Source organism: Lepeophtheirus salmonis, chromosome 3, assembly GCF_016086655.4.
Source record: "Lepeophtheirus salmonis chromosome 3, UVic_Lsal_1.4, whole genome shotgun sequence".
Lineage (NCBI taxonomy): Eukaryota > Metazoa > Arthropoda > Copepoda > Siphonostomatoida > Caligidae > Lepeophtheirus > Lepeophtheirus salmonis.
In genome coordinates this window covers 1,172,636-1,185,826 of record NC_052133.2, presented here as the reverse complement: position 1 = coordinate 1,185,826, position 13,191 = coordinate 1,172,636, and positions in this window count along the sequence as shown.

Here is a 13,191-nt window from a genome sequence, read left to right as displayed (position 1 = left end):
CTTTATTAATTGAATACCTTTAGAAAATACTCTCTCATCGATTGCTGAGGACATATGTGTATAAATCAAAAGGTAACATTTGTTCTTGATTAGATTTAACGACAATTCCACCATATACTCAAATATATATTAGTATAAAAAATATTAAATTGATAGAAATCACATTACCATATGCAAATAAGATAATATTAAATGCTAATGAATAGTGGTTCCCAAACAGTGTTTCTTGAGGCAAGTTCAAGTGTCCCGTACGATTTGTGACAACAATATATTATTTGCAATAGCTTATAATAATCCAAATAATTGGGTTAATTGAAATAGGTGTGACAAGAAATTTTCATTTGTCTTTTGGAGTGCCATGGGCAAAGAAAGTTTGGAAACCACTATCTTAGGTGACAATTCATTACGAGATTTTGTGCACTATCATCCAGTTAAGCCTGATAATTAGTTTGAACTTAAACACAGGACTACCAAGTTTTTGTAACTTATGCATACGTAAGATTTTGAGATCTTATGTCAATTTACTAAATAAGAATATATACATATAAGAAAATCGTATTTCAGTTTGGAAAATTCATTTATGAGTTGTTTACATGTTACGATTTTGTATACGTTGCAATACGTTGCAAAATTATAACCTATGTTGTTTTAAGTACCAACTACTCAAACGTGTTATCTATCATTTCAATTTGATTTATTAAAGTTACGTAGTTGTTATATAAAAGCAGAGTACCCAATATTTGTACATAACATATATATAATAGGTATAAATTTGAAGGTTTAACGAAGGAAATGCCACATTATATGTATACGTCCCAAGATAAATCGTCAGTTCTAAAAGTAAAGTACCTACAGCTTTTCTCCCAAGTATATTTTTATCCTTAGTCTTTCAAATATCGTCTTTCTCTACTTTGCTTCATTATGAAGAGATAAACCAATCATTTGACTTCCTCTTTTCTCTCATTTTAGCAAGATAATCCTAAAATGTATCCCCTAGAATAAAACAAAATAAAGCTAAATATGTGACATACTCAATTTATATCTTATCCTTATAATAAATAGAATTTAAAGATATGTAAAAGAGATTTGGATCCAATTTATCAGCATGTTGGCTAAGGCTAATTGGGAAAAAAAGAACATAAACCAAATAATAAAAAATAAAAAGCCAAGAAGACAGAAAAATTCAAAAACTCAGCATTTTTTTCTATATATTGATGTATAATATTTATTTGTTAAGTATATTATTTGAAATATATATTTTTGCTTAGATTAAATTTTATTTCAATTATACCGATAAATACTATTATTTTCTACAATTTCTTATAAATGATCATTACAAAGTCAACTTGTCCCATTGATGGTTCACTGCCAACATTAGAATTGATATGACAACTAAAATGTTTTTAACTTTGGTATAAAATTATTGGAAAAAGGTGCATGTTTTTTTGAAATTTATAAGAAAAACTCCAGAGCTCAATATTACCAAAATGGGAGTCAAATTAGTCCTCTCTCCCATAAATTATTTCTTAATTAAGAAGCTAATCACTTTGTTCCAAGCAAGTCCGCAACTAGGGATGTGGCTACACATTCTTGACTAAAACCTTGTCAAATTTGTTGAAAATAAAGCGTTTTTTTAAAAATTAATAAATCTTTTCTACTCTTTTTGTGGGAAATAAATGAAAATGTAGTTAAATACTCAATTAGATTCATTTTCTTTTTTCATGACAGAATGGCCAAGTAATGAATTGATTCATTTGTTTGTTCCTGATGCTTTATTTTTCCAGTGAAAAAAAAAACGAACTCATAAATTGGATGATTGTAGCACTTCTTATAAACCATGGAAATAAAGCGAAAAATACGAAATTACTTTTTCCCCAACCTATTATATAGAATAATATTTTGTTAAACTAATTAAATAAATAAGGAGAAAATAATGTACGTTCTACAGGTCATATATTTTTTCTACTCAAATCATCAATTATATTAATTTAACAAAATTACTTTTTAGGTGAAATTTATAGCGATATTTTTTAAGGAAATTTATACTATTACAAAAGGTTATAGGTTATAATATTATTATGTATAGAGCTGATTGTATTTGTGTGATAATAAACTCGAATAAGATATTTTTTTTTTTAAATAATTCAAATGATCAAATTCTTAGTTTTTGTAACCGAAAAACTGCAAAATGCTCACTTTTTGACCTTCCTTTTCTTTTCACCAACTTAATGCAATTATTTTCTATTAGTAGAAAAAATATGAAATGAAAGAGAAAATTGAATCAAAACAATCCTCTTTGCAAAAAAAGTTCAATTATTAATTTTTTTGGAAAATTTCAAAAATACATAGATATTCTCCAAAAATTGAATTTTTTTGAAAACAAAAATTCAATAATCCACAGTTGTTCTCAAAAAATTGAATTTATTGAAGAAATATTTCAAAATTTCCATAGCTTTTCACAAAAAATTATTTTTTTGTGAAAAAAAATTTTAAAATTAAATTTCAAATTTTAATTTTTTTGGAAAAATTTTTCATAAATCCATAACTATTCCCAAAAATTGATTTTTATGAATAATAATTTTAAAAACCTACAGTTGTTCAGAAAACTTAAATTTTTTGAAAAAAAAAAATCAAATTTTGAAATTAAAAATTAAAAAAAAAAGTTTTTTTTCGAAAAAACAATCAAAAATACACAGCTCTATTTAAAAAAAAAAATTATTGGAGAAAAAATTCAAAAATACATAGCTATTCACAGAAAATTAAAAGTTTTGGAAACAAAAATTGAAAACTTAAATTGAATTTCAAATATTAAATTTTCTAGTAAAAAAAGAAAAATTCCGCAATTTGGAGAAGAAGCTACAGCCCCTTCAGCCCACCGCCTGCAGACGCCCCTGTATTGAGATATTACAAATTTTGGTGCATGCAATGTTGCATTCGGAAAAAAATAAACCAGTTTCAAGGGGGGTCTAATAACGACGGACGTACATTTACATTGGAACTTTATTTACTCATCCAGCAAAAAAGGAAAAAAGAGTTTCGACGTAGAATTGTGCTAATAATGAAAATCCCGTGTATAATGGAAATGTTAAAAAAAACTTAAGTCAACAAGTTAACCCTGATAATTTGAAGATGCTCTTGGAAGAGAGAGCTACAATTGGATGTGAAAAGGGAGGAAGGAAAAAAGGATATAAAACGGACATTTGCTAGAATTACTCCGATGTCGATGCCCAATTCGATTCCAAGTCCAAAAAATACTTACAATCATAACGCTCCAACAAATCCTCAGGGTTACGGGTCCGTTTTTTATGAGCACACACGAACATTCATTCAAACAGGTTTTGAATAATGACAACTGCTAAGGAAAAGAAAATTCATTCAAAAAAACGGGCCAGCTAAAAAATATAACGGATTTTCATCTGTTTATTTGTACCTACGTCGTCATTCTGTTAAAACGCAGGAAACACAGGAGTAAATATGGAACTATAACCACTCCAGCCCACCCCCAAGTTGTCGTCATTTTTACTTTCATAAACTTTGAAGAAAGAGTATCAAAGTAAATATTAGTACGTTACAGAGGAAGAGAAAACTGATAATTAGTTGGGGAGTTGTAAGTGTAAATCCTTTTTGGACTCAGAGTAGAATAGAAGTTTAACAACGGAGTCAATGTCCTTACTAATTACGGAGCAGGATTTGTGTTCATTTCCTTTATCTCATTCTAATGAAACGTAATCACAGCAAAGCTGCTCTCCTCCCCAACATTTTTAAAATTGTCAAGAGTTGATTTGCAGTTTCTTTCTTCTTCTTTTTTTGGCATGCCGGCAAGTCAAATTTTCTACTACTCTATGTTTTCTTCCCAAAATTAATTTACAATTTAGTTTTTATTCCATGTCTCTGACTCTAGACATACTTTGATCCCAAATAAAAGATTAATGGAAAACTCATTCATTCCCCCTTATTTTGTTATTGTTACAGTATTTATTATTTCATTTTTTATTTCTAGGGTGCTCTAATATTTTCATACATATACGTGGCTTATCATTTTTTATAACATAAGTATCCATTTTTCTTTGTAGCACACATAAATATATGGACATAAAATAAAATAAAAACTTTAAACAACATGGAAGAACAAATATTTTAACGTCCATTTAACATGAACTACGCTTAACAAGGAAATTATTAATTCACTTTTCATTTTTGTTTATTATAACGGCTAGGAGACTAATTATTAATTAATGTGTGTTAGCGATACCAATATTTTGTACACGTTCCATTACCAAAGTTGGTATCGAAGTTTTGGTATCGAACCACAATACTCAGCGTTACGGAGGTTACAGAAATGGATAAGCATATTTGACTCACTGAACACATGATGAAAACTCTGTGAATTTATATTTCAAAAACTAACAATTTGAAATATCATTTTGTAGGGAAGGGTTTGAGGTAGCCGAATCATATTTAGAAAAACTTTTTTTTTTCCTGTTAGAGAAAAGTCAAAAAAACATTGTGCCCTTACTGATGTTACATTTTTGGGTTAAATATGCTACACGTCTGAAATAGAAAAAAAAACACACTATTTTTATCCAAATTATGTTTAACTTCAGTGGCCCATTTAAAGGGTCAAACTAGTCTGGAGGGCGAACTTTTGTTTATTTATACTGCTTAGTTTAGAAATATTGCTTGTCAGACAAACAGAGAGAATGTAGCCCTCTGATGGAAACTGTGGACTGTTCACTGTTAAGTTGGGTAACAAAGTTATGGAGATAGCTGCTGGTATTTGACTGTATGTAAACATATCTAATGTATGGCTATCTTTTAATTCTTTTCTGCAGAATGAACCATTTCTATCGCACACACAACTATCACCCAAAAATATATATCCATACACATTATCACACTCTCACTCAGGGATTTCCATCATGATACAATCTCGAGATGATGCACTCCCTGTGTGCCATGAAGGGTGGCCACATCTTCCCACTTGCCCTACCGCTTACTGTTTGTATGTAAAGCTCTTAATCTCCTCAGGAGTCACCTTTTGGATGGTGGGGTAGAAAATTCCCTGTCGGCTGAACACAACCATGTAGACAGCCCGCTTCACTGTGCCTCCCACACAGTCGACTGCTCCCCTCTCGAAAAGAAGAAGAAATAATCATTATTAGTTCTTTACTCAATTCATAAGATGCATTCCATAAAGTAACATTTCTACCTGTTCGTCTATTTATTAATAAATACAGTAATTTTAGCATGTAGGATCATATATAATTATAGCTGTGTCGACAAGTAACGTCCGTAATGCTCGGAAATAATAAAAAAATAAAATCAGGATGACAATTGTAGCTAATATGTCATCTTTATAAAAGTTGGTTTTGCTTTGGAAAGTTTGGTTGATATTGCTTTCTAAATGCATGTTTTATGTCAACTTTTCCTAAAAAAACGTTATGGACGTTACATAAGTCGTCCCATAAACGGGCTTCATAATAACATGTTCCACCAGTCAATGGAAAGACGCAAAGTAAATATGCTAATTTATATATTGACACAACAGCTCTTCCTGATGAAAAGTAAGGTTAGAATTAAATGTTTAAAGTATTGCATCTCATCATTCTAGTAAGAAAAACATGTATTTGCATGAATATTGTGATCAGATGTATTTTGTACTTCAAAATATAGACCTTGATGATACATTTTAAGTAGATTTTCATATTAATATAGCAACTTTATTTTTTCATGGTGAAGGGCATGGTTTTTGGATTTTTTTTGAAAAAAATTTGAAAGATTACATTTCCAATATCAATTTTTTAAAAAAAAAAATCCAAAAATCAATAGCTATACTAAAAAATTTAAATTTTTTTAGAAATACATTTTTTAAATTAAATTTATAATATAAAATTGGAAAATTTTTTTTTTTTTTTTTTTTTTTTGACAGAAATTTCAAAAACGAGAAAGTCAACACGGGCGTCTAATATACGATCCTCAGGTACCATGTCTTACCATGATTGAAGAGCACGTTCCTTAGGGACAACAATGTGTTTACCCAAGACGGGACCCCGGCACACACCTTCAAGAAGGTGTAGCATTTCTGGAGGGAAAACATTGCTGCCTTCTGGCTTGCAGACTTCTTACCTTATTCCTCAACCGACGTGAACCCTCTAGGCTTCGCTGTTTGGTACGTCTTGTAGGGAAAGATGAACAAGACTTCTCACCCAAATGTCAATCATTTCACGGAGGAGTTGAACAACTTGCTCTCGTACTTAATCAAGGCCAGCTGTGCTACGTTTCGTCCTTGTATTGAAGGCATCATTCCGAATTGAGTGGGGCATATTGAAAAAAAAGTGTATAAATTTGTTGAATTACCAAATATTGTGTCAAAAGTTTACCATAAAAATGGTTCGAAATAAAAACATGTAGAAGTGAAAAAGGCTTTTAAAATTTTCTAATTTTTGAGTCCTCCCCCTCTTTATTCAGATGACAACTACAAAAAGCTTTTCCTTTTCAGTATTTGTTTCATCTATGGGCACATCTGAGATTGAAGAAGAGGCGCTGTGAAAAAAATTAATTTTTTCCTGTAGATAAGATTTTCAATGTGAAATGAGGTGAGGGACCTGTATGCAGAGATTAAGACACAGATAAATGGTCCAATTGATTTTTTAACGGGAATGGAATTTTGAATGTTTTCTCGTTTCTCTTTCCATAAAAGATCTTTGATGTTGTCTTTAAAGTAATATGTTTGATTCTTTCTTCGTTAAACTTTTTGAGTTTTCTTTTAAATTATGGATTTAGGGCCAAGGCCAATTGCATCGTTTGACCTTAAAACCGTATACTGTTTCATAAATATGGTACATATGGGAATGCTTCAAGTTATGATAACATATATTTGAGAGTCTCCATCTAATATGAAAAGAAATCATCTGACACATTTTAGAAGTGTGATTAATTAATTCATATGTAATCAAAAACAGGGGCTATGAAGGCGGAGAATAACTGCCAATGTTGTATAATTTCAGGGGAAAATAGTATTTATTGCTGCTTTTGTTTATGTTGTTGTATCAAATATTTATCAAAATCTATGTAAGTATATATATATCAAAATTAATGTTGCCACACATTTTTGATCGTAATTTTGATTATGAGTTAATGGAAATCAAGATAACTAGTTTGTTCACTTTTTATGAAAAAATATTCAATCAAATCATGACTCAAAATTATAATTTCTGGATAAAAAACCGTTGAAATGAGAGCAGTATCAACCTTCAAACGATACGTGTCCAAGTTTGTTAGCTGTCAGACAATTTTTGTGTGAGATATGGTATTGTGAGTAAAGGAGGAAAAAAATACTCTTCAAACTAAGCCTTCATAATCATTTTAAAGACTCTGTACCAGCAAAATCAGACGTTGAAAAAGAGTTTGCAAAACTTAAAAGGCAAAATGAGCGTCGAAGAGGAGGAACGTCCGAATAATGCAGTTACCCACGAAAACAAAATATAAGTCCACAAAATAGTTTTAAATGATCGTAAAGTGGCAACATTTGTAGATGAGACTCTACATATATCAAAGGAACGGGTTGGACATATTGAAGAAAATTTTGACAGGCAAAAGCTGTCTACAATGTAGATGCAGCCCTAGCTCATAATCGATCAAAAGAAACAAAGTGTAAAGAGCAATTTTTAGCAAAATTTTACTATAATAACAACGAACTTTATGGACGATATGCGACTATGGATGACAATACAATAATATACAATGGACAGTCAGTTGAGTGAACTGCAGTCAATGGACCGAATCCAAAGGGTGGAATCACGCAACTATCGGCTGGTAAGGTTAGAACATCAGTATTCTGGGATGAGCATAGTATAATATACATGTGCAGTTTCTATTGTGTTACAAATCCCTGATTTAGCTACAAATTGTTTCCGAATCCCTGAATTATCCAATTCTGTCCCCAAGTGACTTTTTGCCGTTGGTAGAGGTAACAAAGAGATAAACGACATAAGTGAGGCCTATTTTGAGACGAAATAATACTTTAAAAATGGCATAATGACTGTTATAACCATTATATCACCCTCGAATGTAACTACATTGAATGTATGAATCGGACGTTGTCAAATAAATGGGTTTACTATTTTAGGCTACATACTTTTCAGCCCACCTGTTATGTAGTTAAATTGTATCTGACTTATTATGCAATCACATGTTAATTTAACATCCACATTTTATAAGTAAATGTGTTCAATAAATCACTTGTGAATTACAATTTTATCCCCACTATGTGTATGCGTTGTAAGAATTTTCTAATTTTTTTTTTAATTAGAGTTCTTGTCAATTTCTACAACCAAACAATAAATATTTTTTCCTCTTTATTAATCTAGAAAACTTGCATCTTTTTAATAGAGGATGAATGCTTCCTCATCTTTATAATAAGTATGTTAGTTTCATAAAAAAAATAGTATAAGAAACTACAACAATGCACAAAAACAAACATAATAAAAACGACGATATAAACAATATGTCGTTATAAGTGCCTTTATTAATCTCTTATCCAATGACAAACTACACTAAATGACCTTGTCCCACATTATCTGATTCATGATGATGCTGACAACTCAAACGTAGAAAGTTATTGATGTATTCAAATAATCACAAAAATGTATTTAACAACTACTTTTCAAATGTAGAATTAGCATATTGTTAAATACTCATTATTTCCGAGATAAGATGTTTGAAAGGCTACAGAAAAATAACCAAGTGGGATCAATCCCTATGTTAATTTATCTTAGCTTCAAATGATGTGCTAGTAGTGTTTCTAACATCAGTTTCTTCGTGTAAATACTTGAGTAAGAAGCTCCATGGACTTTTGTATTTTGATGTCCAATTTATTTATAATAAGTATTTGTCTTTTTTTAGTTTTACATCTGAAACATATGTATCGATAACAAATTTTTCATAACTCCACTGCCCCTACCCCCCCCCAGGATTATATCGGGGGCGGGTAGGGGCTGGGTTTGACTTACAAAATTTTGGAAAAAAAATGGAAAAATTAAATTTTTTTGATAAAAAATTTCAAATATTATACGTTTTCGAAATAAAAGTTAAAAATTCATAAAAAATTTCACAAATCCATAGCTACTCTCAAAAAAATTCAAAAATCCACAACTGTTCACAAAAAATCTATTTTCCAAGAACAATAAGACGATTAAAAAAAACGAAACAAAATAAATTAAAAACTCTAGTTCATTAAATTTTTTAAATAATTTCTTGCAATGTTTAAAATAGATACACCAATTTCCATTTTCTTTGGTTTGATGTCATATACACAGTAATGTAACTTTATGATAACTGGATGCAGGTCTACATCACTTTTTGATATTAGAACCAAAAAATCCTGTCGTTTTATTGGCCCTCCAAAAACCATTTCTAGTTCTGCTGCCATTGAGTTATAAATTGGTTACAGTGTTTTACATTCATGTAGAATGTGAGACGTTGTTTCTTGCTCTTCTCTAATAAAGTACCAAAGCTTGTTGTTGCTTAAAAAAGCTGACAATTCCCGTGTTCTAGTAATCACACGGTAAGAAAACCATTTTTCAGAAGGAGTCATCAATGGGTTTTGAAAACTATTACAGGTTTGTCTTTCAGTTAACTGTATGTTTCTCCTCTTTAAAACATTTTTAATCAGTGGTAGTGATGATTCACACCACATTTGTATTTTTATTGATACAACTTTAATCTTAGGGAGCTGCTATCTTTAAAAAAGCTCCGTAGTAAAGGAGAAAGTAGGCTTCATCATTTAGGTAAAAATTATTCCTTCAATTTCAAAAATTACATTTTCTGAAAATAATTTCAAATATTAAACTTTCGGAAAAAAATTCAAATATTAAATTTTTGAATTTTTTTTTCGAATGTCCAAAGCAATTACCGAAAAATTTCAACATTTACATTTTTTGAAAAATAATTTAATAAATTCAACTTGTTTACAAAAAACTAAATTTCTTGGAAAAGTTTCAAAAATAAAATAATAAAATTTTCAAGAAAAATTTCCAAAATCACAAAAAATTAAATATTTTGGTAATTTTTTTTTATTTAATTTCAAGTATTAAATTTTAGGGGAAAAAAATCAAGTATTAATTTTCTAGTAAAAAGCAAAAATTCATTAATTTGGGGGATCCCTTCCATTTAAATCTATAACGTATTTGTCCTCACTTCATGTTTAATAGAAAATTTCATTATAAAATACAAACAAACATAATACTTTTAAGTACTTTTACTCCTTTAATGGATATGAGTTTTCTTTTCTGAAGAAAAAAAAATCATAGATCACATACAAAAATAATTTATTTACTGTAACTAATGAAAATGAACTTAAATTTGTATCTATGACGTATATGTCGTCACTGCATTCATAGAGCATTCCATTGTAAAGGTAAAAATAAACCCTTTAGGGAGAGAACGGGAGAATACGGATATCCAAAAATTACTTCCAGTAAAATGTGTAAAAATATGTAAATGTTGTTGGTTTTTTTCGTTTTATAATAGAAATTCCTAAGAATGCAGTGACCATGTAAATTTGTTGATTGCGTCTTATAATTTTATCAATATTGTAATAAAATAATTTATGACAAAAAATGCTCGAAAACTGAGAAGAAACGAAATGAACACAAACTAAACGTGAACAACAGTGTTCTAAACAAATGTGGTCGGTGCAGATATTGTTATTTTAGGGCTATAAGTTTTGTAAAGGGATCTAGAAAAGAAAAAAGAAAACAGTCATGATAATTACGTTATGTATGTATGCATATGTTTCAGTAAATTTTTGATTTGCTGTATTATTTTTTTATGAACAAAAACGGACTCATGCCCATAAAAGTTGGTACAAATATTCAAAAGTATATGTATGTGTCTTTTTTTTTTGTGTTTTTTTGTACTTTATAATAGAAGTTTCTAAAAATGAAGTGATGTCAAATACGTTAAAGATACATATTTACATGCATTATTAATAGTTAACCTAAATAAACTATTTTTAAAGTGTTATATTAACTTTTTCATTTACAATATATATACTCATGTCCATAAAAATGAGTAAAAATATTAAAAGTATATAGTTTTTTCCACTTTATAATGGAATTTTCTAAAAATATAGTTATCACAAATATGTTTTAGATACATATTTAGATGCATTATCACTAGTTGTACTAAATTAACTATTTTTGATGTTGCTTTTATTTTTTTGAACATAAAAAATTGACTCATGTCCATAGAAAGGGGTAAAAATATTAAAAGTGAAGTGCTTGAATTGTTATTTTTAATTTTGTGAAGATGGCGCTGATGGGAACTTTAATTGGCGAATAAATTATTATCTAAAATTCCAACTTACTTTGAACACATTTAAAATCAATAATTGACCACATCTGTTATTTTTAAATCCATAGTATTTTCTTTTTAACAACTAAATACCTGAAAACCTCCTTTAATGTCAATTCCTTAAAGTGAAGGTGATAAACTTAACATTGACTATTGATAACTCAATGCATTTAAGAAAAGTTAATTAAAAAACTGAGAGGGGGTTAGAAGTGATTGAGAGAGTGGACTTATCGGAACTAACTGTTGTAAAAATATATGATTCTACTTTTTTTTGTTTTTGTTAATTAATTTTTAGCTCAGAGTCAATTTAAATGCCAATATCAAGAGGTGTTACGTGTATTTTTTTTTTTTTACTAAAGTAAAACTATACTATCTGGAAAAAAATTATTTTTTTCATAAATCTTCCGGTCAAACCCGGAAACCCTACACAAGTAGCTTTTGATATGGCTAGATCTGTGCTGTCTCCAAATTTTGTACTCTTGACACTTTTCCATTTTGGGAGGTTTTTTTTTTTTGTATTTTCAACTCCAACAATTAATGCCCCCCTCCCCCGTACACTATTAATGATGATACCCCTAAATTCTGCTTATACTGCAGTGATTTTATAAACCAAATTAAGAAAGAACACAAATTAATGCGAATATTTTACGTATATAAAGAAAAACTTATTCACTAATGATCTCAAACAGTTGTGAATTAGTAGTGAAGTTATTCAAAACATTAATAAGGAATATAATTTTGTCGAAGAAATAAAATTGTCCGACGTAAGGGAGTTTTAAATTAATCGAAAAATTGGCCGAAGTTGCCAATAATTCCCTAAAAAAGATCTCATTATTAAGACTTATGACTATTCCTTTATCATGCACTAACGGTAGTATTCGACATTGCTTTTGAAACGGACAAAAAGACATACCAACTTTGTTAAATAATATAGATTTTATTTATCAATATAGAAGATAACTCCCAAGTCATAATTAGTGTTACTTTTCATTTTTTTTTACATGATTGCAACAACACGTAGTTCCTCAGTAGAATGAAATAATAACGATAACAGCTTGGGAAATATATAAAAAAACATTGTTCAGGATCCCAGTTACAGCAAAACTCACACGCTAAAAAATGCTTAGGATTTACAATACTAAATATATATATTTTTTATTCTCTTTGTAGATGATGAGCTTAGCCTTAGTATATCTTTGGCTGGGTATTTCTGAGAGCAGAAGGAGATATGGTACGTACTACTGAATTAACATCCATGTTAATATCAGCGGCCTCTGACATGATTTTACTACTATAAGGGGGAGAGGAGAACCTTCAACAATTATAATAGCATTAGTGAAGGGAATATTGTTTTTAGAGCTTTATTTAAACATGTACAAATATATTATAATTTATTTTTTATAATATTAGACCAAAAATTGGCGTGAATTCATCATTCAGAACAAGATGACAACACCACGACAATCCATTAAAGAATAAACAAAAAATAAAAAAAATTACAGGGAGAAGGCTCAAAAATTAGAATCCTCTTCGATATTGTTTAACCTCAGTTCTAAAACTCTGACAATTTTGTACTTGGCACCATTCAAAAGAACTGAACAAAAGCTACAATTTGATATTTGTTTGTATTGTTTTTGTAGATCAAAAAAGTACAAACAACAAGCAAAACGGTAGAGGGTTTGCAATCTCCTCCACGCACAAGTCAACAAGTGGACGCTTTTTTGAACAGGAGAAATGATCGCTTCTTGGCTGAATCGAGAAATTAGTTCATTGAACCTTCAGGACCAAACATCCAGCTCAGAGCATGGTCCTCGGCGTCGTGGCGTATGATAGTAT